The sequence below is a fragment of the Apodemus sylvaticus genome, chromosome X (genome assembly GCF_947179515.1).
Source record: "Apodemus sylvaticus chromosome X, mApoSyl1.1, whole genome shotgun sequence".
Taxonomy (NCBI): Eukaryota; Metazoa; Chordata; class Mammalia; order Rodentia; family Muridae; genus Apodemus; species Apodemus sylvaticus.
In genome coordinates, this window is record NC_067495.1 from 7477194 (window position 1) to 7502085 (window position 24892).

General features: G+C 41.3%; 1 pseudogene; it reads left to right on the plus strand.

Moving 5' to 3' along the window:
• The first annotated feature begins 23484 nt into the window (after positions 1–23484).
• LOC127675483 (40S ribosomal protein S15a-like) lies at positions 23485–23892 on the plus strand (annotated as a pseudogene).
• Positions 23893–24892: the final 1000 nt, after the last annotated feature.

The window sequence follows — 24892 nt, forward strand, 5'->3', positions numbered from 1 at the left end:
AAGAATGTGTTTTCATTTTAATCCCAGGTGTGGTGATGTGGGGCTGTGATGTGATGATGTCCACGGCAGCTGACTATGATTTGCCTCATGCTCTAGCAGAGGCAGGGTTTTGCCAGCTGCAGATAATTTCTGTGATTTGTGACATTTGGAATTCTGGGAACTTGTCAAAGGTTATATAAATTCGAGGGCCCCAAGAGGCAGGGTGGGTGGTTGGTTATTTCGGAGCATTGTTTGTATAGCTATGACCAAAGACAAAACAAAAGGAAAGAAATTAGATTCAGGAATTTTCCTAATTCCTCCCCCCCCCCCATCCTTGTTTGTCTCCTATCTTGTGTTAGGAGGTGAAACCATGGCGATAAATGGTGGGGGGAAAAACCCACAAAGTAACAAAGACTGGCTACAATGTGAGTGCTGCTTTTTTCTCCTGGGAACTTCTATTAACCCTAGTATCCCTCACCTGGAACTGACAGACCATCTCGAAAATTGTCCAGAACTGACATTGGTCAGAAGGTAGCTGTGAAAAATAACTTGAATTAAAAAACGACTAGCTGGTGAGTCTTACGCCTCTACCAGCTATGTGGAAAGGAGAACAGAGCTCATTTTCCAGGAAGTCAGCACTACTGATACAAACTCCAAACAAACACTTCTGAGAAGTCTTCTGAGGATCTGGCCACCCCTCTGTCATGAAGACAATACCATTCTGACCCCAGGGCCATGGGTCACAGCAAGACAGTGTTCCTAGGAATCTATGGTGACAGATAATGACTGAAGAAGGCATGAGAAGGAAAAGAAGCTATTTCCTTGGGATCTAGTTTGCCTTTCCTATTGTAAGTTAAGAATCTTAGACATGAATGATAAATCCAAAATTGCCTACAGAGATAATGCACATTTCCCTAAAAACAAGGATGGTGACCACAGAAATAGGGATTGAAGAGGTAGCTCAGTTGACAGTAGGCTTGTCTGGCATGCACACGGCCATGAGTTCAATCCCCAGTACCATATAAACCAAGTATGGTAATATTCACCTGTAATCTCAGCACTCAGGAGGTAGAAACAGGATGATCAGAAGTTTGGGTTCTCTGCTACATAGAGATTCAAGGTCAACCTGGTCTCTATGATACTTTTGGGGGAAAAAAGGAATAAGAAAAGAAAAGGAAGAAAAACAGAAAAAGAAATAAAAATAAAAATAATTTTTGCTTACTTGGAGTGTGAGTATGTATTAACTAGAGTTTTATTGTATCAACACTCCTCTCATTATTTAACAGCACACTTCATAAAACTACCTTATGATTTCATTTACTAAAGAAAATTCTTTTTTTTGCTGCTTTCTCTACACTGTGTAGCCCTGATGTCTTTTCTGGTAGACTAGAAGTGAGGTTAAAGCATTTAAGAACACTTATTAAAGTAGGTTTTGAAAAATATAAGCCTACGAAGATGTGCTACCTTTAAATCTTATAAATGACATCCTTTAATGAATGAATTTAGAAAGCTAGAGGAAGCCGGGCAGTGGTGGCGCACACCTTTAATCCCAGCACTTGGGAGGCAGAGGCAGGCTGATTTCTGAGTTCGAGGCCAGACTGGTCTACAGAGTCCCATGACAGCCAGGGCTACACAGAAAAACCCTGTCTCAAAAAGCCAAAAAAAAAAAAAAAGCTAATGGAGCATATCTACTGTTGCTAATAAAGACACAGGTGCCTACTCCCAAAAAATAGGGTTAGGAGTGTTCCACAGTCTTTTTCCATATGATGAGCTACCCTGCCTCCATTTTAGACTTAAAAGCCACCTTATAGTAAGGACAAACTAGGTTCATTCCTGTTTATGGTTAAACCTCTGTTTCTTAAGGATCGGGCTATGCCCCACCTGTAACTTTATGGTTACAAGTGTAACACATGGTTCTGTACCACCTGTTCCAGGAAACAGCAACAATGTCTTTTTTCAAAAAGATGTGTAGAAGCATTTGTAAACCTACCTTTGTATCAAAAGGTTGTTATGACTAGCTGTTGTTATGACTACCTTATGACCACCTTGCAGTCATGTTTGTTTCAGGAGGTGGTTGTGACCAAGTAGTTATGTTTATGTTCTACTGCTCCTGTAACCTGGCCTATTTTGCCTGCAAAGTTCCCCATTTGGAAAGCCCCTACCCCTGAGCTTGTCTTCCTCACTTCCAAGGCTGACTTCTTGAGCCCCACTTTAGGGGAGGCAGCCTATATATATATATATAAAAGCTTGCTTTAATTAGTTATTTGCCTTAGCCATGATGATTTGGGTCTGTGATTTTTCTCCTCAAATCTTTGGGATTAACAATGACTCTGTCTAAAAGCTTAAGGAACAGTTGTACTCTGTCTCACCCTGGAATTTTTCAGTGTTGTCAGGGATTTGGCTTTACCTGAGTAGAGCTGCCTCATGGGGAAAGGAACTCTCTGTCTCTCTCTCTCTCTCTCTCTCTCTCTCTCTCTCTCTCTCTCTCTCTCATTTTTTTTGCTTGTTTTGTTTTTGTTTTTTCTTTTTCTTTTTTAATTGGATATTTTCTTTATCTACATTTCAAATGTTTTCCCCTTTCCAGGTCTCCCCTTGGAAACCTCCCTATTGTTTTTTGTTTTTCTTTGTTGTTGCTGAGACAGTTTCTTACTCTCTCTCTCTCTCTCTCTCTCTCTCTCTCTCGTTTTTTTTTTAAGATTTATTTATTATATGTAAGTACACTATAGCTATCTTCAGGCATATCAGAAGAGGACATCAGATCTCATTATGGATGGTTGTGAGCCACCATGTGGTTGCTGGGATTTGAACTTAGAACCTTCAGGAAGAACAGTCAGTGCTCTTACCTGCTGAGCCAGGTCTCCAGCCCAGAACTAACTTCTCAAACAATGGTGTTATACAGGGCTTTAGACCCGGTCTCCTTGCCACCACTGCTGCTGACATGAAGATGTAGTAAACTCTGGGGAGTCCTAGGTGATAGGTTATTTCTCCACCAATGGTAAAATGAGCCAATTTAAGCCAGGTTAGATTATATTAAAGGTAGGTTTATTGGAAAGCTGCTCTCAGGTGAGTACCAAGGCCAGGGAAGTTGCCATGAGGAAAGGGGGCAGGTAAGAGAGGGAGAGAGAAAGGGGTGTGCACATGCAGAGGAAGAAGAGGAAAAAGGAAGAGAGAGGAGAGAAAGAGATAAAAAAAAAAGTCTGGATTCTATAGGGAGGAGCCTCTGAGAGAAGGGCAGCTCAGCCCCTGGAATGGAAAGTTCAAGGTTAAGGGGCAGGTATGCTAGGTAGGAACTGAGGGATGCTGGGAGAACCTGAAGACCAGGCCTGCTTTAGTATGTAAAATATGCACTTCATTCCCTTGTCAGGGGCAAGGCTGTCCAAAACCAAACACTAGGATGTTCTGGGGTTTGATCTAAGTGTGGGTGCCATGGGTATATACATGTGACAAAATTAATCAAGCTGCTAACTTAAGTTTTATGTACTTTTCTGTGTGTAAATAATATCCGAATAAGGCTCTACTGACAGGGGAAAAAGATGTAACAGATAAGGAAGGACACTTTGTACCTTGTAAACCTTTTGTTGTTAGGGACTTTTCAAAGCTTTTTATCAAACTATGACTACTGTACTATTTACAGTGTCATGGACTTGCTTTGCCTGTTTTTATGTGAGATGGACTCTTCTGTTTGCTTGTTTTCCCATCCAGCATTATGCCTTTACTTGCCATTGCTTCTCTCCTCAGCTTTTCTCTAGAACTCTTAGTCACCCTCTTACCACTAATGGGGCTGCTGCCACCTCTGCTATTCTCTTCATGACATGAGTTCAGCCCACTTGTGGTAAAATAGAATAACCATCTAGGAAAATTAAAAGAGACTTTTCAGAAGTTTTGGTTTGTTTTTTTGTTTGTTTGTTTGGTTGGTTGGTTGGTTTTTTTGAGCCTAATACCAGGAGGCAAGACAAGGAGGGTCTTCCAGGCAGCTTGAAAAGTAAGCCAAACAACCTCGTTACATAACTAGGAGATTGAGTAGGACATACAAATGAAGAATTATATTTGTACCAATCACAACACACCTTTCAGTTCCACCAATCACAGGCCCCAAGTAGGAACTAATTTCAGGCTTTCCATAGAGACCAATCACAAAATTCTCACTGCAAAAGCCTCAGAATAGGAGCCCCTACCACCACCACGACCACCACACCATACTCCAGGTGGAAATGGAAGCGTAGCTGCAGAGTCATCTAAAGTTCGTTGAGGTTTGTCTAAGCCAGTGATGCTGTCTTCCACAGCAGGTGCTAATGGTCTCTAGAGATCATGACTAACTAGATCAAAACCTCCTGAAGCAGGAATCAAGGCTTGTAAGGCACATTTTGTGGTCTTTACAGCTGTAGTCTTCTTAGACTGATCACAAACTGTCCAAAACAGCTGAGATAGAGGATAGGCTTGGCAGTGAAGGCCCTTAATCCCAGCACTTAGGAGGCAGAGGCAGGCAGATTTTCTGTGAATTTGAGGACAGCCTAGTCTAAAGAATGCGTATTTGGCCAGCAGGACTACAAAATGAACTTTCACCAAATAAATAACAACAAAACAAAAACCCAGAGGAGTTGCCATGACAGCAGACTGGACTTACTTCCAGGCACAAGAACAGGTTCTATCCACCAATGGTCTGCCCAGGGCTTTCACCCATTCACAGAAGAAGGAGGAGGAGGAAGAGGAGGAGAAGAAGCCACGCATGGGACATTTGCAATAAAGACTTAAGAAAAGCTCAACACAAAATTCATATTCTCAATAGCATTTAACAATGTTTACTAGTACTTAGCCCAGTACTCTGGGAAGAGTAAAAGTCCCTGTCTCTCACCTCTCCCCTTTCAGTTTGACTGAGTAGCCATGGCTGTCCTAGAATTCATTTTACAGACCAGGTTGTCCTCAAATTCACAAGAGATTGGCCTGCCTCTGCTTCCCAAGTGCTGGGATTAAAGGCATGCACCACTATGCTTGCCTTCTCTGTCCTAACATTCCCAGAATTGGGACACGGACTTCTGTGTCACCTCAAGGAACATCTTGGTGACTAGGGCTTCTATAACAAAATACCCCAGAGAGTGACAGCTCAGAAAGATGTTTTCCTTACAGTTTAAAAGGCTAAGAGTCTGAGATCTAGATGCCAGCATGCTAAGACTCTGGGGGAGGGGGGGAGGGGGAGGGGCTCTCTTCCTGACTTGTAGATGTCATAGTCTAGGCCTGTTGTTGTCTAGGCCTGTTGTTGCCAGATTCTTGGCTTCTTATTCAAAGAATTGAAACAACAACAAAGGCTCATACAGATTGCAATTCTTCAGATTAGAAAGGTAGACACTGTCAGTGTTGACAGTAGGCCAGAGTGGAGATCTCACTCAAGGGCAGTTTATAGCCTGGGGTCTCTTTTCCGGTGTATAGGACGGAAGGAAGGACTGGTTACTAGGATTATACTTTGAGTGAGTATTTTGATTGATAGATTAAGTCATATAATTATTTCTTTAATGTCCATGTTCCTTCCCATAATGCATCTGATAGATTATGTATAAACATAAGGTGGCAAATAGGGGAATCTCCTTAAAAGTTCACTTGAAGACAGTTTGTCTCATTGCACAGTACCAAAACTCAGTCCAGGACAGATCAGTTTTTCTGGTCTTATATAGGCATATGCAGAGTACAACTGCATAAAATATTTCTAATATAGGCTCTATTGGAAGGCTCCTAATGGGAAGAGAAACTCCATGTTCGGAGAGGGGTATGTATACAGCACCACAAATATAGGGACCCTATGTTGATAATAGGTTGCCAGGAGTGTTGTTTGGAATGAACATGGAACTTGAGTAACTAGTGGTTGTGAGCCACTCAGTGTTGTTGGTGCAGGGAATTGAACTCTGGTCCTCTTAGAGAGGATTAAGTGGGAAATACCTTAATGCACTGGGCCATCTCATCACCTCACTGTTTTTATGGGTGTGGTAGTTTGAATGAGCTCCTTAGGTCCATATGCTTGAATACCTAGTCACGAGGGAGTAGTACTTCTTGAAAGGATTATAGGGATTAGGAGGTGTGGCCTTGATGGAGGAACTGTGTCACTGGGGTGGACTTTGGGGGTTTCAAAAGCCATGCCAAGAGTCTTTTGGACTACAAATCATAATGTATCACTCAGCTACACCTCTAGCACCTTGTCTACATGCATACCACCATGCTCCCCACCATGATGATAATGGACTAAACCTCTGAAGCTGTTAAGCAAGTCTCTAATTAAATGTTTCTAAGAGCTGCCATGGTCATGGTGTCTCTTCACAGAAATAAAATAGTGACTAGGATATGGAGAGCTTTTGGTGCTGCTTCTATGATATTGTCAAGAATTTGACATTGGGCTAGGACAAGGAAATAGGCTCAAGATCTTGATCATCTTGATAAATCTCTGAATTGCATGGGTCCTTTGTTTATGCCTTGTTTGTTCCTAGACTACTTTGTTTATGCCTTAGAACTGGCCATATTCTTTGCATGTACCTAAAATGAAATAAAAGACTGGAAAAGATTAAGACAGCTTCAACACTTGCTGGAATCATACTACAATGTTGTCTTATTGTCTTTTCTTTCTTTAATCCTCCCTCCCTCCCTTGAGACCCTGTCGACTGACTGAGCAAGCTTAGTCACTAGGATTATGAAAACCATCAAACACACAGAAATCAGAGACTCAAGTGTAAAGAGCCCTTCAAACATAATCCACATGCTGTTCCTCTGCTTGTACCTACTAGTCAGGAATGAGATTGCAAGGAAAGGGAACAGAACATTTGGAAATTAGTAGCAGTTTTCAGTTACTGGTTCAAGGATAGTTGAGTATCCTTTGTTAATTCTCTTAACCCTGCCAATGACTTTGGGCTGTGGTATATTCAATGGAATAATTTAGGGAGCAAGTAGAGTTGTTTGTTTTGTTTTTGTTTTGTGTTTGTTTGTTTTGTTTGTTTGTTTGAGACAGGGTTTCTCTGTGTAGCCCTGGCTGTCTTGGAACTCACTCCATAGACAGGCTGGCCTCGAACTCAGAAATCCACCTGCCTCTGCCTCCCAAGTGCTGGGACTAAAGGTGTGTGCCACCACCCAGCTTACAAGTGAAGTTCTTGTGTACTAATGAACGTGTATTGTTTGACATGAGCAAGCCATGGTAAAAGACCAAAGAATTTGACCCATGGGAAATTGGCAAAGCTTTTTTCCCTTGGCTCAGGTTTAGAAATAGCAAAAGGCGTTGCTTTTCAACGCCTTTTGCTATTTCTGTTCAAAGACTGGTATTTACCAACAATTGACCAGTGTATGCAAAACCTAGCAACTACAGCTTCTCCCTCCCTGAAGTTTATAGTCTGAAACTGCCCTATAATGTACATAATAAATGTGCTGAGGTTCCTGGTTGTTGCAATAGTTGGTGCCATTCCAACAGATTCCCCCACAGCCTACCTGACTCCACCTTTTCTGTTTCGGTGACTGTGTATCTCTCCTTCATTGTCTTTCCAAACCCAAACTTCAAGGATCAAGGTAGTACAGTGATTACCTAGGATGCTGGAGGCTATCACACACATACACACACACACACACACACACTTCAAAGTTATATATACACATATACATATACACATATATACATATACATACATATATACATATATATACATACATGCATACAGCACCACATACATGTATATGTATATATATGTGTGTGTGTATATGTATGTATATGTATATATAAAGTCTTTCCACAGTTTTTGCATTAAAAAAGGAAATTATCAAAAAATGGAAGAAGTATACTAAAGAACACTGGAACCAACATGAAAGAACTCCCAGTAACCAAATTAAAACAATGTGAACAACTAAATAAAAAACAATATAAAACTGGGCAGTGGTGGTACATCCCTTTAATCCCAGCACTCAGGAGGCAAAGGCAAAGGGAGATCTAAGTTAAAGGCAGCCTGGTCTACAGAGTAAGTTTCAGGATAGCCAGAGATACACAAAGAAACCCTGTCTCAAAACAAAACCAAAAAATAGTAGATCAAAATCCATAGAATGAGCCAGATGGTGGTGGTGGTGCACACCTGTAATCTCAGCACTCTGGGATACAGAGGCAGGCAGATTTCTGAGTTCGAGGCCAGCCTGGTCTACAGAGTGAGTTCCAGGACAGCCAGGGCTACACAGAGAAACCCTATCTTGAAAAAAAAACAAATCCAAAAAACCAAAAAAAAAAAAAAATCCATAGAATGAAATAAATAACAAAGCACTTATACTAATATTGATATTTTAAAAAGAATAAAGCTGGATGTAGGGGTGCACAGCCTTAATCCAGCATTTGGGAAGCAGAGGCCTGTGGATCTCAATGGGTTCAAGCCAGCATGGTCTAGGTCAGTGGTTCTCAACCTTCCTAATGTGACAACTCTTTATACAGTTCCTCATGTGTGCTGACCCCCAGCCATAACATTATTTTGTTGCTACTTCATAACTGTAATTTTGCTACTGTTATAAATCGTAATATAAATGTCTGTTATGTAGGATATCTAATATATGATTCCTAAGAGGTCACAGCACACAGGTTAAGAACTGCTGGCCTACATAGTGAGTTTTAATACAGCCAGGGCTAAATAGAGAGACAACATCTCAAAAAATAAAACAAACAAAAATAGCCAAAGGCTGGCATGATATCTCAGCCATAATATCTCAGGTAAAGGCAATTGGTACCAAACATGACAACCTGAGTTTCATCCTCAGGACACATGTAGTGGAAGGAGACAATAACTCCTGAAAATTGTCTTCTGATAAACACACACATACATGTGCATGTGCTCATACACATATACACATAATAAACAAATGTTACCTTCCAAAAAGAAAATGTTTAAAAATAAATGATTGAATGAGGGTTTAGGGAAATAGTTTATTCTATGAACTACTTGCCAGGAAAGTATGAGGACCTGAGTTCAATTCCCCAGCATTCACAGAATTGGCCAGGCTTTTAATCCTAGTGCTGGGCAGGTACAGACAGGAAGATTCCTGGGGCTTACTGGCCACCAAACTAGCTTAGCAGTGAGCTTCAGGTCATAGTGACAAGCCCTATTCCCAAAATCAAAGTGGACCCCATTCCTGTGGAACAATACCTGAAGGTGCCCTCAACATATACATATAACTATGCATATACATATACATGCACATATATACCTGTACATTCACACACACACACACACACACACACACACACACACACACACACACAATTGAATAAATAGCTGAGTAGTATAGACATAATTCTACATCTCTTATGCCACATTGGGAGGCTAAGACAGTAGGATTACAAATTTGAGTACAGCAGAGGGCAAAGTAAGATTCTGTCTCAAAAGGTGGTGGTAAGGGGCAGCAGGGGCTGAAAAACTAAGTAAATGATGGAGACTGGACAGTTACCACATATTTTAGTGAGCATTCTCACATTAATTTTTTAAAAATCATTTAGAGTTTACAATTGGTTCCCCAAAAAGTTCTCTTATTGTTGAGAATAGTTTTCACTATCCTGGGTTTTTTGTTATTCTAGATGAATTTGAGAATTGTTCTTTCTGTCACTGTGAAGAATTGAGTTAGAATTTTGATGGTGATTGCATTGAATCTGTAGATTACTTTTGGCAAGATGGCCATTTTTACTATATTAATCCTGCCAATCCACAAACATGGGATATCTTTCCATCTTCTGAGGTCTTCTTCCATTTCTTTCTTCAGAGACTTGAAGTTCTTGTCATACAGATCTTTCACTTGTTTGGTTAGAGTCACACCAAGGTATTTTATATTATTTGCCACTATTGTGAAGGGTGTTGTTTCCCTAATTTCTTTGTCAGCCCGTTTATCCTTTGAGTATAGGAAGGCTACTGATTTGTTTGAGTTAATTTTATATTCAGCTACTTTGCTGAAATTGTTTATCAGCTTTAGGAGTTCTCTGGTGGAATTTTTAGGGTCACTTAAGTATAGTATCATATCATCTGCAAATAGTGATATTTTGACTTCTTCCTTTCCAATTTGTATCCCTTTGACCTCATTTGGTTGTCTAATTGCTCTGGCTAGAGCTTCAAGTACTATATTGCATAGACAGGGAGAGAGTGGGAAGCCTTGTCTTGTCCCTGATTTTAGTGGGATTGCTTCAAGATTCTCTCCATTTAGTTTGATGTTGGCTATTGGTTTGCTGTATATTGTTTTTATTATGTTTAGGTATTAGCCTTGAGTTCCTGACCTTTCCAAGACTTTTAACATGAAGGGCTGTTATGTTTTGTCAAGGGCTTTTTCAGCAATCACCATCCAGGACGTAAAGCTGTATTACAGAGCAATAGTGATAAAAACTGCATGGTATTGGTACAGAGACAGGCAGGAAAATCAGTGGAATAGAATTGAAGGCCCAGAAATGAACCCATACACCCATGGTTACCTGGTCTTTGACAAAGAAGCCAAAACCATTCAGTGGAAAAACAGACAGCATTTTCAACAAATGGTGCTGAATCAAGTAACGATCAACAAATAGAAGAATGTAAATCGATCCATTCTTTTTTGTTTGTTTGTTTTTGTTTTTGTTTTTTGAGACAGGGTTTCTCTGTGTAGCCCTGGTTGTTCTGGAACTCACTCTGTAAACCAGGCTGGCCTGGAACTCAGAAATCCACCTGCCTCTGCCTCCCAGAGTGCTGGGATTACAGGTGTGTGCTACCGCCGCCCGGCTTAAATGGATCCATTCTTACCTCCTTGTATAAAGTTCAAGTCCAAGTTCACTCTGCATAAAACCATATACATAAAACCAGATACACTGAAACTAATAGACGAGAAAGTAAGGAAGAGCCTCGAACATATCAGCTCAGAGGGAAATTTCCTTAACAGAACACCAATGCTCAGGCTCTAAGATCAACTATTGACAAATGGAATCTCATAAAATTAAAAAGTTTCTGCAAGGCAAAGAACACTATCAATAGGACAAAACAGCAACCTACAGATTGGGAAAAATCTTTACCAACCCTACATCTGATACAGGGCTAATATACAAAATATACAAAGAACTCAAGAAGTTAAACTCCAGAGAACCAAATAACCCTATTAAAAATGAGGTACAGAGCCAAACAAAGAATTCTCAGTTGAGGAATACTGAATGGCTGAGAACCACCTAAAGAAATGTTCAGCATCTTTAATCATCAGGGAAATGCAAATCAAAACAACACTGTGATTCCACCTCATACTAGTCAGAATGGCTAAGATCAAAAATTCAGGAGACAAGAGATGCTGGCGAAGATGTGGAGAAAGAGGAACATTCCTCCATTGCTGATTGCAAGTTGGTACAACTTGATTTCCTCTGGAAATCAGTCTAGTGGTTCCTCAGAAAATTGGACATAGTACTACCTGAGGATCCAGCTATACCACTCCTGGGTATATACCCCAAAGATGCTCCAACATATAACAAGGACACATGCTCCACTATGTTCATACCAGCCATATTTATAGCAGCCAGAAGCTAGAAAGAACCCAGATCTCTCTCAACAGAGGAATGGATACAGAAAATGTGGTATATTTACACTATGGAATACTACTCAGCTATTAAAAATAATGACTTCATGAAATTCTTAGGCAAATAGATGGGTCTAGAAAATATCATCCTGAGTGAGATAACCAAATCACAAAAGAACACACATGGTATGCACTCACTGATAAGTGAATATTAACCTAAAAGCTCAGAATACCCATGATACAACTCACAGACCATATAAAGCTTAAGAAGAAGGAAGACCAAAGTTTGGATGCTACAATCCTACTTAGAAGGGGGAACAAAATAATCATGGGAGATAGAAGGCAGGAGGGATCTGGGAGGGAGAAATGAGGGGGAGGGAAAGGGGGACATGATCAGGTATGGGAAGAGACAGGAGAGAGGTACAGGAAATTGAACAGAAATATGTAATAGTGGGAGATGGGGAACTGGGGGTAGCCACTAGAAAGACCCAGTTGCCAGGGAAGCAAGAGGTTCCCAGGATCCAACAGGCATGACATTAGCCAAAATGCCCAACAAAGGGGAGATAGAACCTGTAGAGACCACCTTCAGTAGATAGGCATGGCCCCCAGTTGAGGGATGGGACCACCCACCCATCTCAAAACTTGTAACTCAGAATTGTTCCTATCTAAAGGAAATGCAGAGACCAAAAAATGGAGCAGAGACTGAAGGGAAGGCCATCCAGAGACCACCCCCCTTGGGGATCCATCCCACCTACAGATACCAAACCCGAACACTATTGCTGATACCCAGAAGTGCTTGCTGACAGAAGCCTGGTATGGCTGTCCCCTGACAGGCTCTGCCAGCACCTGACCAATACAGTTGCAGATACTCACAGCCAACCATTGGATTGAACCCAGGGAAACACAATGATTTAGTTAGGGGTAGGACTGAAGGAGTTGAGCTGAAGGGGATTGCAACTCCATAGGAAGAACAACAATATCAATTAACTGGACACCTCAGAGCTCCCAGGGATTAAACTACCAACCAAAGAATAAACATGGAAGAACCCATGGCTCCAGCTACATGTGTAGCGGAGGACTGCCTTATCTGGCATCAGTGGGAGGGGAGGCCATTGGTCCTGTGAGGCTTAATACCCCAGCATAAGGGGGATGCTAGAGTGGTGAGGTGGGAATAGGGGAATGGGGGAATACTGAGAGCACCCTCATAGAGGCAAAGGAGGAAATAGGACGAGGGGGTGCAGAGGGGAAGCCTGGAAAGGGGACAACATTTGAAATGTAAACAAATAAAATAAAAAAAGAGTTTAAAATTGGTTCCTACAGATCTGTACCTTTTGAGATTGAATATTTTGTTGACTGATTTTATAATCCAAATAACTAACTGAATCTCCTATTTGTATATTTCCTGAAGCAATCTGTAACTCCCAGCCTGGCAGAATTCTTTGTGCTTCCTTAAACATTTTCTCTAAAGCATTTTCATCAGAATCAGCCAACAATATGTCATCCACATAATGATAAATGATAGATTGAGGAAATTGCCTACAAATTATTTCTAATAGTTATTGTACAAAATATTGACATAAAGTTGAACTATTTAACATGGAAGTACTTTCTAATGGTATCTTTTTATTGGACCACTGTTGTTCAGAGTAGGTACTGAGAAAGCAAACCTTTCCCTATCTTGCTTATGCCAGGATACTGTGTAATAGCAATCTGTCAAGTCAATTACTATTATAGACCATGATCTCAGTAACAAAGAAGGTGAAGGAAATCTAGGCTGTAAAGGAGCCACTGATTGAATAACTTTGTTAACCGCCATTAAATCAGTTATCATCCTCCATTTTCCTGATTTCCTTTTTACAACAAACATAGGGGAATTCCATGGGCTGGTAAACTGTTCAATATTTTGAGCCTCCAGCTGGTCTTGTACCAGTTGTTCAAGTGCCTGCAATTTTTCTTTTGTTATGGGCCACTGCTCCTTCCATGAATGTCTATTTGATAAGCATTTTAGGGGCAAAGCTGTTGGTATGTCAGCAGTGGCCCTTTTTATAAATTTGGAAACTCAATCCTTGTGATATCCTGTGTTTGGATAATGGGTATAGCTTGTGATTGTTTTCAATAACCTATATCAATAGCTTCCCCAAGGAGCATCTACCATATCACCCCTAATTTCCTTATTCACTGTCCTTAGAATTGCAGGGATATGAATCTGAGTATGCCATTATTGTAAAAATTCCATTCCCCATAAATTTATGGGTATATCAGCCACATAAGGTCTCAACTCCCCTGTTTGCCCTTCTGGTCCCACATAGTTAATCCATCAGACATGTCTTATTCATGATAATTTACCAATTTCTATAAACTATGTGTATACCTTTTGAAGTGGCCAATCTGCATTCAAAGACTTCTGGAAAACTATAGTAATGTCAGCTCCTGTATCCTCCAAACCTTCAATTTTAACACTGTTCATTTGTACCATTAATTCGGGTCTCTGATCATTAACCACTATTTGCCAGAACACAGTACTGCCAAAAGCCCCTATCCTTTCTACTGGTGCAACCTTGCCCTTGATGTAAGGAAACAACAGCTAAGTAATTCTATCCCCTGCATCTCCTTAATTTGAATTTCCTTTTTTTAACATATACCATAACTTTAATTTCTTCCTTGCTATCCCCATCTACTATACCTGGATGTACAATAAATTGTTGAGTTAATCCACTTCTTCCCAAGATTATTCCCACTGTCCCTGAAGGTAAAGGACCATAAATACCAGTCATTAACTCATAACATTCAACTTTTAGGAATACTGTAAGAGACATATCTGTGGCCAGATCCAAAGCTGCTGCTTTTTTTGTTTTGTTTTGTTTTTGTTTTTGTTTTTGTTTTTGTTTTTGTTTTTTCAAGACAGGGTTTCTCTGTGTATCCCTGGCTGTCCTGGAACTCACTCTGTAGACCAGGCTGGCCTCAAACTCAGAAATCCACCTTCCTCTGCCTCCCAAGTGCTGTGATTAAAGGTGTGTGCCAGCACCACTGCCCGGCTCACTTCTTTTCGTAGCATGTATAAGATATTTAGCTTTGATTTTCTTGCCCACTTGGTACCTCCTGGGTGACCAAAGGAAGACAGCTCATATTGTTTGCTGCAGGGCCTCAAGCTGCCAGGCCCCACTGTTCATTTCCCAATGATAAGAGGTTACCTTGTATGTCTCTCTCTTAGACCTACAATCCTTGGACCAATGTTTCCCTTTACACAGCAGCTATAATGCCCTGGAAGCCTTTGTGGCTCATAGCAACCACAACCTGCTTATTCTTGTCTACTATTACCATATTCTCTAGAGTCAATGTACCTGTTATTTTTTCAAAGATTTATTTATTTATTTTAAAGAGTTATTATGTATACGGTGTCCTGCCTGAATGTATGCCTGCAGGCCAGAAGAGGGAACCAGATCTCATTATAAATGATTATGAGCTATGATGTGGTTTCTGGGAATTGAACTCAGGATCTCTGGAAGAACAGCCAGTGCTCTTAACCGCAGAGCCATCTCTCCAGTCCCATACCTGTTATTTTTAGCTCCAAATCTTCTAGCCTTACAATTTCTTTGGAAATGGCCAAATTCACCACAATTAAAGCATTGAGCATTTTGACTCCTAAGACTTCTAGCTGTGATGTTGGCATGATGTTTCTGAGAGCCAATTGCAGTTGTCTCTCTTATCCAGTTGTCTATCAGTGTTCCTTGTGCTTTCAATGGTCTGATTGTTCTTACATTCAGTATTCACATTTTCAAATGCCAAGATCTCTATCAATGACTGTCTGGTTTCATGGTCTGAGATGGCTCTATTTACAGCTGAAGTCAATCTTTGTAAGAAATCAGGAAAGGCTTCTGTAGGACCCTGTATTGCCTTAGTAAATGAGGTAGATTACTTCCCTGGCTCCCCAATCATATCCCAAACTCTTTTTTTTTTTTTAGTTGTTTGGATTTAGGGTTTTGTTTGTTTGTTTGTTTGTTTTGTTTGTTTGTTTTTTCAGACAGGGTTTCTTTGTATAGCCCTGGCTGCCCTGGAACTCACTCTGTAGACCAGGCTGGCCTCAAACTCAGAAATCCGCCTGCCTCTGCCTCCCAGAGTGCTGGGATTATCGGCGTGCAGCACCACTGCCTGGCTATATCCCAAACTCTTAAAGCTGCAATGTGACGTTGTTCAATTATGACATCATCAGACTGGATTTGTTCTTGTAGATCAGCATAACACCCTTCACCAAGCAGCAGTCTTTATTTTTTTTTCTTTTCTTTTTTTTTTTCAAGACAGGGTTTCTCTATGTAGCCCTGGCTGTCCTGGAACTCATTTTGTAGACCAGGCTGGCCTTGAACTCAGAAATCTGCCTGCCTCTGCCTCCCAGAGTGCTGGGATTAAAGGTGTGTGCCACCACTGCCCGGCGCAGCTAGTCTTTAATAACATTTATTCTCCTTACTATATTATGTTGTATTTTTGTGGCCTCCTGCTTCCACCAAGACAAGCATTGTAATTGTTGACCAATTTCTAGCACAGCGGACACCAATCCCTTCCAATCTTGAGGAATAAGCCTATTCTGCATAGCCCAAGTACTTAACATTTGTTCAACAAATGGAGAGTGCAAGCTATATAATATAATATTCTCTTCAAAATGCTTTAGATCTAGCATTTCTATTGGATACCAATATGCTCATTATAAGCATGGCCACCATCGTTAGCAGGCATATGCTGCACAGAGACTGGGAAGGCTGCAGTGGCCTGTGTAGCCCTAGGTAAATCCTCTGGTGGTGCACTTGGCTGACATAATCCACTGTCCCTATACCACCTCCTGTTCTTCCCAGCCTCTTGTCTCATGGAGTTGCTCCAGACACCTGGCAGTGAAGGTGTGTGGAACAGGGTGGGGCAGCAATTTGCCTTCCGTCCTAGTTTTAGTCCTCTCTTGCATCATGCAGTAGATTCCCAGTCTCAGACACCAAGCCTGAACCCTGCTGTTCTCCTCCCACTGGCTCTTTTTGCTTTCCAAGCACTTCTAACTCTATGCAAACTCTCTACATGCAAAGACAACTCTGCAATTCATTCTAACACAAGAGAATTGAGTAAACTTTCTGAGTTTTCAGCTTTCCCTCCAATCTTTCCCAAAAGGGTATACATGTATACAATGGTAGACATGAAGTAAAACCAGAAAAACCCCATCCAGAAGCAAGGCAGGAGACTACCCAGTAGCAGTTGCTGCTATTTTGCCAACCTCCTTAAACACATTGCCAATCTTTCAAGACTTGCCTCTTCCTTTACTACTTTAGAAGTGAAATTACCCATTAGGCCTAACTCACATTGGGTGTCAGCTGTAGGCTTAGATTTTTCTCTACACCTACTTTATTTAGGGTTCTTGAACACTTCAACCTCCCTTCTAGCCCACCAACAAGAGGTAGAGAAAAGGAAGGTTTCACACCAGAATGGCTAAGATTAAAAACTCAGGAGATAGCAGGTGTTGGCGAGGATGTGGAGAAAGAGGAACACTCCTCCACTGCTGGTGGGGTTGTAAGATGGTACAACCACTCTGGAAATCAGTCTGGTGGTTCCTGAGAAAATTGGACATGACACTTCCAGAGAACCCTGCTATACCACTCCTGGGCATATACCCAGAGGATTCCTCGGCATGCAATAAGGACACATGCTCCACTATGTTCATAGCAGCCTTATTTGTAATAGCCAGAAGCTGGAAAGAATCCAGATGTCCCTCAATGGAGGAATGTATACAGAAAATGTGGTACATTTACACAATGGAATACTACTCAGCAATTAAAAACAATGAATTCATGAAATTCTTAGGCAAATGGTTGGAACTGGAAAATATCATCCTAAGTGAGATGACTTATTCACAAAAGAACACACATGGAATGCAGTCAATGATAAGTGGATATTAATTAGCCCAGAAGCTCTGAAACCCAAAATACAATTCACATATCATATCATTCTAAAGAAGGAAGGAAGGATAGGGCCCTGGTCCTGGAAAAACTTGATGCAGCATTGTAGGGGAATACCAGGACAGAGAAATGGGAGGGGATTGATTGGGGAACGGGTGGAGGTAGAAGAAGGCTTTTGGGACTTATGGGGAGGGGGAAACCGGGAAAGGAAAAATCATTTGGAATGTAAACAAAGAATATAGAAAAGAAAAAAAAGAAAGAAAAAGGGCTGGTGAGATGGCTCAGCGGTTAAGAACACTGACTGCTTTCGTAAAGGTCCTGAGTTCAAATCCCAGCAACCACATGGTGGCTCACAACCATCTCGTAATGAAATTTGACACCCTCTTCTGGTTCGTCTGAAGACAGCTACAGTGTACTTAGATATAATAATAAATAAATCCTTTAAAAAAAAAAAGAAAGAAAGAAAAGAATAAGGGAGTTGTGGACCTGTTTAAAAGGAGTTCTTTGGAGCAATTCCACTCTTCCTTGTCAGGATAGCCAGTCCAGTCCAATAGCAAACACCAAATAAGAACCAGTAGCAGCTGCTCAATCTAGCAGAAACCACAAGGCTCTGCAGAATCATACCATTCAGTGGAAGTGGCAAGGCAAGTATCAGCCGGAATACCACAAGAAGTTCTTTGGCGTATTTCTATGAAGTGAAGACCATCAAAGACAAGCAAGTAAAAAAGACCAACGAAGCATTACATGGCCAGTGAAGACCAGTGAGGTGCTGCACAGCATCACAATGCAAGAATTTCCTTCCACTGTTTGTGGGGTTCTATTTATACTCTTTCTAAACATCATGCGCCCTCTCAAGCAGCTTCTCCAGCAAATCATCACATGCCCTCTCATGTGTCTACTTCAGTAAGACATCCTCTCACAAGATAACTTTCAGGAAAACATCATGTGACATAACTGAGTTTCCAAAGAAACCAGAAATTTCCACATCAGAGTATTTAAAGCCATATCACTCTGAACATGCCCAATCTCATCTGATCTTAGAAGCTAAGTACAGTTGGGCCTAGTTAAGTACTGGGATGAGAGAAGGAGTGGGAAACACACAATAAAGACCTCCTTGTGTAACAGGGTGTGATGGTTTCCACCTGCAATCCCAACAGTGACTGAGAAGAGAGGATCGCTGAGTCCAAGGCCAGGTTGAGCTACAGTGGGAGACTTTACCTTTAAAATGAAACAAAACAATCGAGAAATTTTCTGATTGTGAGCTCAAATTTGCAGGCCACAATTTGAGAAGAAACAAGATGTACCCACCACGTGTCTCCTCTGAGGGATTTTGACCTTGATTTATTCTCTCACAATTTTACACAAACACAATGTACTTTGATCCAATTCCCCATTGTCCTCTCTCATCCACATTCCCCTCCCACCAACCCCCTTCCTCCCATCAAGTCCTCCTCTTTCCTTCCTGTGTTTTTGTGGCCACTGTATGTAATTAGGGCTGCCTACATGAACATGAGTGGGTCAAAGGCAACTTAGCAGTGGCGACAGCACAGAGGAATATACTTCTGTCTTTCACAGAAACCTTCGAAAGGCAAGAGCTCATCAGAGAGGGGAGAGTCATTGTGAGCCCCTACCCACTCTGAAATAGAAGGTTAAAGGGCCTGTTCTTGTGCAAGTGCAGAGCAGGTAGCCACTGCTGCTGTGGCTTTATGGGTACAACAGCCATGTCATCCCCAGAAGATACAGGCTTTGTTTTGTTTCTTTTTGAATGTTTTTTTATTTTTAAAGATAGGGTCTCTCGCTACATAGCCCTGGCTGTACTGGATCATTCACTATACTTGTAAACCAAGCTGGCCTTGAAGTCACAAATATCCACCCGCCTCTGCCTCCTGAGTGGTAGGATTAAAGATGTGTGCTTGGGGCTGGAGAGATGGCTCAGCGGTTAAGAGCACTGACTGCTCTTCTGAAGGCCCTGAGTTCAATTCCCAGCAACCACCTGGTGGCTCACAACCATCCATAATGAGGTTTGACGCCCTCTTCTGGTGGAAGATAGCTATAGTGCACTTAGGTATAACAATAAATATTTTTTTAAAAAAAGATGTGTGCCACCATTCCTGGCTTATAATGCACTCATTAACTACAAACAGACACAGGAATGTTGTGGTATGGAACATCAGCAGCATCTTATCCAAGTGACCAAAATTAACATCACTAGTAATACTATTACCGAAGCTAGGCATAATAGCTCATGTCTGCCATCTGAGCAGGAGCAGTCAGTACTCTTAACAACTGAGCCATCTCTCCAGCCCCATTTCTGTAGTATTTTGGTCAATAATGCATAGCCCCATAATCATGAGAAAAAATCAGTAAGACCCCAACTTATACTCCACCAAATACATGAGCATACACTTCAAAAGTATCAGGGAAAGAAAACTGAGGCACTGTCAGGAATTAGAGGAGAGCAAGGGGATAGAGTCCAGTGAAATACTAGACTGGATCCTGAAGCAAAGAGAAAGCAGATAGATATCATGCTGTGAAGGAGCTGAGAGTTCTATGTTTTGATCTAAAGGCAACAGGAAGTGACTCCATACTTTGAGTAGCTTGAGCATAGAAGACCTCAAATCTTGCCCTCACAGTGACACACTTCCTCCAACAAGGCTACGCCTCCTCATTCCCCTTGGGCCAAGCATTCAAACACAGGAATCTATGGGAGCCATACCTATTCGAACGACCACAGACACACACACACACAGAGGCAGAGAGATACACAGAGAGAAGTGGGGACATCCTGTGTAGAAGGCTTTGAGAGCTTATATGAGGTCTCTAAGAAGCACCAGGCGACCACCAATCTACACCGAAATCCAGCCATGAGATTCCTGGGCTTGTTTAGTCACTTCCCTCCTGGCCTGAATTCAAAGCTGGTACGGAAGGCCAGGATTATGCACAGATTGGGACAGAAAGAGCTCCAAACTAAACACGCTCCCTCTCTGATCTAATGTATGCAAAGGGGCAACTGGGGGGGGGGGGGTCAGAAAAATAAACAAACTCCAATAAGTTGTTCTCTAGCCTCCACATGCACACTATGAAAAGTGCATGCCCCCATATATAAATAAGCAATAAACACAATCAAAAAGAGCAAAAAAAAAAAAAAAACCTATACAATGTGATACAGTAAAAACCCCAACAGATGCCAAGCAACCAAGAAAGCTCACAGGAGCAGTAAGTTACCATCTGACTTGGTTTGGGAGCATGTTCATTATAGTTTTGTAATATGTAATCATTGTAATCTTTTCCTCATGGAGTTATTTTTGTTTTGTTTTAAAGATGTATTTATTATATATACGTATACTGCAGCTGTCTTCAAACAGACAAGAAGAGGGCATCAGATCTCATTACAGATGGTTGTGAGCCACCATGTGGTTGCTGGGATTTGAACTCAAGACCTCTAGAAGGTCAGTCTTAACTATTGAACCATCTCTCCAGGCCTATTTTTGTTGTTTATACAAAATAATGCTTAAAATAATGTGAAGAAAATGGAAATAAATAAAATATATACAACTAAACAACAACAAAAGAACCCAACAGTCTGTTTGAATGTTGGCCGAATATGTACAGGGCCCTGGGTTCCATCACTGCCACTGCAAAACATTTTTTATACTCTATAATTTTTATGTGCATTGGTGCTTTGACTGCATATATTTCTACATAATGGTGTCAGATCTCCTGGAACAGGAGTTATAGACCGTTGTGAGCTGACATGTGTGTGCTAGGAATTGAACCCAAGTCCTCTGGAAGAGGACCCAGTACTCTTAACTGCTGAGGCCTCTTTCCAGCCCCCTGAAAAATATTTTTTAAAACTGACAAAACTATGATGGGTGGGTCTATCTGAACAAGTAGGGCTCTGCTATTTGCCTCTAAACAATACAGACAAGAAACTGTTTGCACAGCAGTTGCATTGAATAAGGTGTGATATCACCTAGAGATAATGTAAACAGGAAGATGCCTGTGGGTTTTATGCAAATATGGTACCATTTTATATATTGGTTTTGGGCAAATGTGGGTTCTAATAAGGACTGTATCCAAGGTCTCTACTTTTGTTGGAATTTAAGGTCTGTACCGCCTTCCCTCTAAACCAGAAAGACAGAAATTAGAGAAAGCAGATTTGTTCAAGGTCAACCCTGAGAAAAATAAATGTTTCTGTCTCCACTTGTGTGTGTGTGTGTGTGTGTGTGTGTGTGTGTGTGTGTTTGTGTGTGTTTGTAGTGGTCTGTTGTTTATGGAATGTGTGTGTGTGGTATGTGTGTGATGTGTGTATATATGTGTGATGTAAAGGTTTTTGTTTTGTTTTGGTTTGGTTTTTGTAGGACCATAAGAAAATCAAGTGTTGCAAAGGGCAGAAGCCTCTACCTTGGGTCTTACTCTCTTCCAAAGTCAATCTGAACCTGGGACCTTGGCTTCCAGAGCCAGCATCTGCATTTCTTTCCAGCTAGATGTAGTATTTTTCTGCAAGTCAGTCCATATGAGCTGAGGAAAGATGGAGGTTGTACAGAGGCTGTTTGTTCAAATTTAGAATAGTTGGCAAAAGGAGTGGAAAGGGTTGGAAGGGAGAAGAAAAGGGACAACTCTATTCACTCTTGTCTGTGGTTCTCTCTCTCTCTCTCTCTCTCTCTCTCTTTCTCTCTCTCTCTCTCTCTCTCTCTCGTGTGTGTGTGTGTGTGTGTGTGTGTGTGTGTGTGTGTGTGTTGTTTGAGATAGAGTTTCTCTGTGTAGCCCTAGCTATACTGGAACTAGTTCTATAGAGCAGGCTGGCCTCAAACTCACAAAGATCTTCCTGCCTCTGGCTCCGGAGTGCAGGGATTAAAGGCCTACACCAACACCAGTCAGCATAGAGTTATATCTGCAGCCCCTAAAACAGAACTCATTCTGTGTTGTGAAACAAACTAGGAAATCTAGGAAAACAGAAATCAAATTAGTTGGGGTTGTTTGTTTGTTTGTTTGTTTGTTTGTTTGTTTGTTTTGCGACAGTCTTGTTATATAAGAAAGAGAAGCCTGGGAAGGCCCATCTTTTTTTGTTTTGTTTTGTTTTTTGGATTTGTTTTTTTTTTTTTTTTTTCCGAGACAGGGTTTCTCTGTATAGCCCTGGCTGTCCTGGAACTCACTCTGTAGACCAGGCTGGCCTCGAACTCAGAAATTTGCCTGCCTCTGCCCCCCAGAGTGCTGGGATTACAGATGTGTACCACCACCGCCCGACCAAGGCCCATCTTTCTAAAGTAACCTTGATCTGCTTCTACTACTAATGGTAGCCAAATGTAAAAAGGAAAACATCACCACAGATTAATCTGTGGGATCTGGCAGTAGTAAGTTGCTTTGAGACTGATGGCAGGGGGCTGACTAAATGAATGGATGACTGAATGGATGAACAAATGAAGAAGTGGAGTCAGAATTGAGACTTTTAAAAATATCAAACCGAGAGCTGCTGGGACAGGAGTCTTCTTCTGGCCGCCATTTGCACCAGGGAGCCAGGTGGCTCCACAGCCTTCCATGAACAGCCAGGCTGCCAGGAGACAGTGATCTCTCAGCAGTGCTTTCACTTCTGAGGGCAGAGGTGAGATCTCCACCTTCTCTCTGGAGGAGAACAGCTAGAAGCACAGCGCATAAGATCAGTGGAGCAGCCGGGATGGAAATTTTCTGGTCACCATTTGCACCAGGGAGCCAGGCAGCTCCATGGCCTTCTATGCATAGACCCTTCCAGAAGAGAGTTGGTCTCCCAGGAGTACAGACACAGGCTTACAGTCACACAGAAGGGACAAGCTCCAGCCAGAGACAGCAAGACCAACTAACACCAGAGATAACCAGATGACAAAAAGCAAGCGCAAGAACCCTACCAACAGAAACCAAGTCTACTTGGCAATATCAGAACCCAGTTCTCCCACCACAGCAAATCCTGGATACCCTAACACATGAGAAAAGTAAGAGTTGGATTTAAAATTGTATCTCATGATGCTGACAGAGGACTTCAAGAAAGACATAAATAATTCCCTTAAAAAATACAGGAGAGCTCTCTTTCACCATTACCATGGTGTGAATGAATATTTTGGCAGATGCTCTTAAGAGCATCAACAATGCTGAGAAGAGAGCCAAGCGCCAGGTCCCCATCAGGCCAAGCTCCAAAGTCATCATTCGGTTCCTAACTGTGATGATGAAGCAGGGCTACACTGGTGAATTCAAGATTACTGATGATCATAGAGCTGGGAAGATCATTGTAAACCTTACAGGAAGGTTGAACAAGTGTGGAGTGACCAGTCCTAGATTTGATGTGCAACTCAAAGACCTAGAGAAATAGCAGAACAATCTGTGCCCATCATTACAGCAGTTTGGTTTCACTGTGCTGACAACCTCAACTGGCAACATGAACCATGAAGAGGCAAGATGAAAATATACAGGGGGGCGGGGGAAATCCGGGGATTCTTTTTTTAAAATGTAAAGCATAAATAAAAAGCCTTCGTGGAAAAAAAGAAAAAAAGAAAAGAAATACAGGAGAACATGGGTCAACAGGTAAAAGCCCTTAAAGAGGAAACACAAAAAATCTCTTAAAGAATTACAAGAAAACACAAACAAACAAGTGAAGAAACTGAATAAAACCATCTAGGATCTAAAAATGGAAGTAGAAACAATGAAGAAATCAAAAAAGGAGACAACTCTGGAGATAGAAAACCTTGGAAAGAATTCAGGAGTCATAGATGCAAGCATCAACAACAGAATACAAGAGATAGAAGAAAGAAGCTCAGGTGCTGAAGATACCATAGAAAGCATTGACTCAATAGTCAAAGAAAATGCAAATTGCGTAAAACTTGTAACCAAAAAACGTCCAGGAAATCCAGGACACAATGAGAAGACCAAACCTAAGGATAATAGGCATAGAAGAGAGTGAAGATCCCAATTTAAAGGGCCAGTAAATATCTTCAACAAAATTATAGAAGAAAACTTCCCTAACCTAAAGAAAGAGATGCCCATGAACATACAAGAAGCCTACAGAACTCCAGACAGACTGGACCAGAGCAGAAAGTCCTCCCGGCACATAATAATCAAAACACCAAATGCACTAAACAAAGAATATTAGAAGCAGTAAGGGAAAAAGGTCAAGTAACTTATAAAGGCAGGCCTATCAGAATCACACCAGACTTCTCACCAGAGACAATGAAAGCTAGAAGATCCTGGGCAGATGTCATACAGACCCTAAGAGAACACAAATGCCAGCCCAGACTACCATACCCAGGAAAGCTCTCAATCACCATAGATGGAGAAACTAAAATATTCCATGATAAAAACCAAATTTACACAGTATCTTTCCACAAATCCAGCCCTACAAAGGACAATAGATGGAAAATACCAACACAAGGAGGGAAACTACACCCTAGAAAAAGCAAGAAAGTAATCTTCCAACAAACCCAAAAAAGAAAGTAGCCACACAAACATAAAAATAA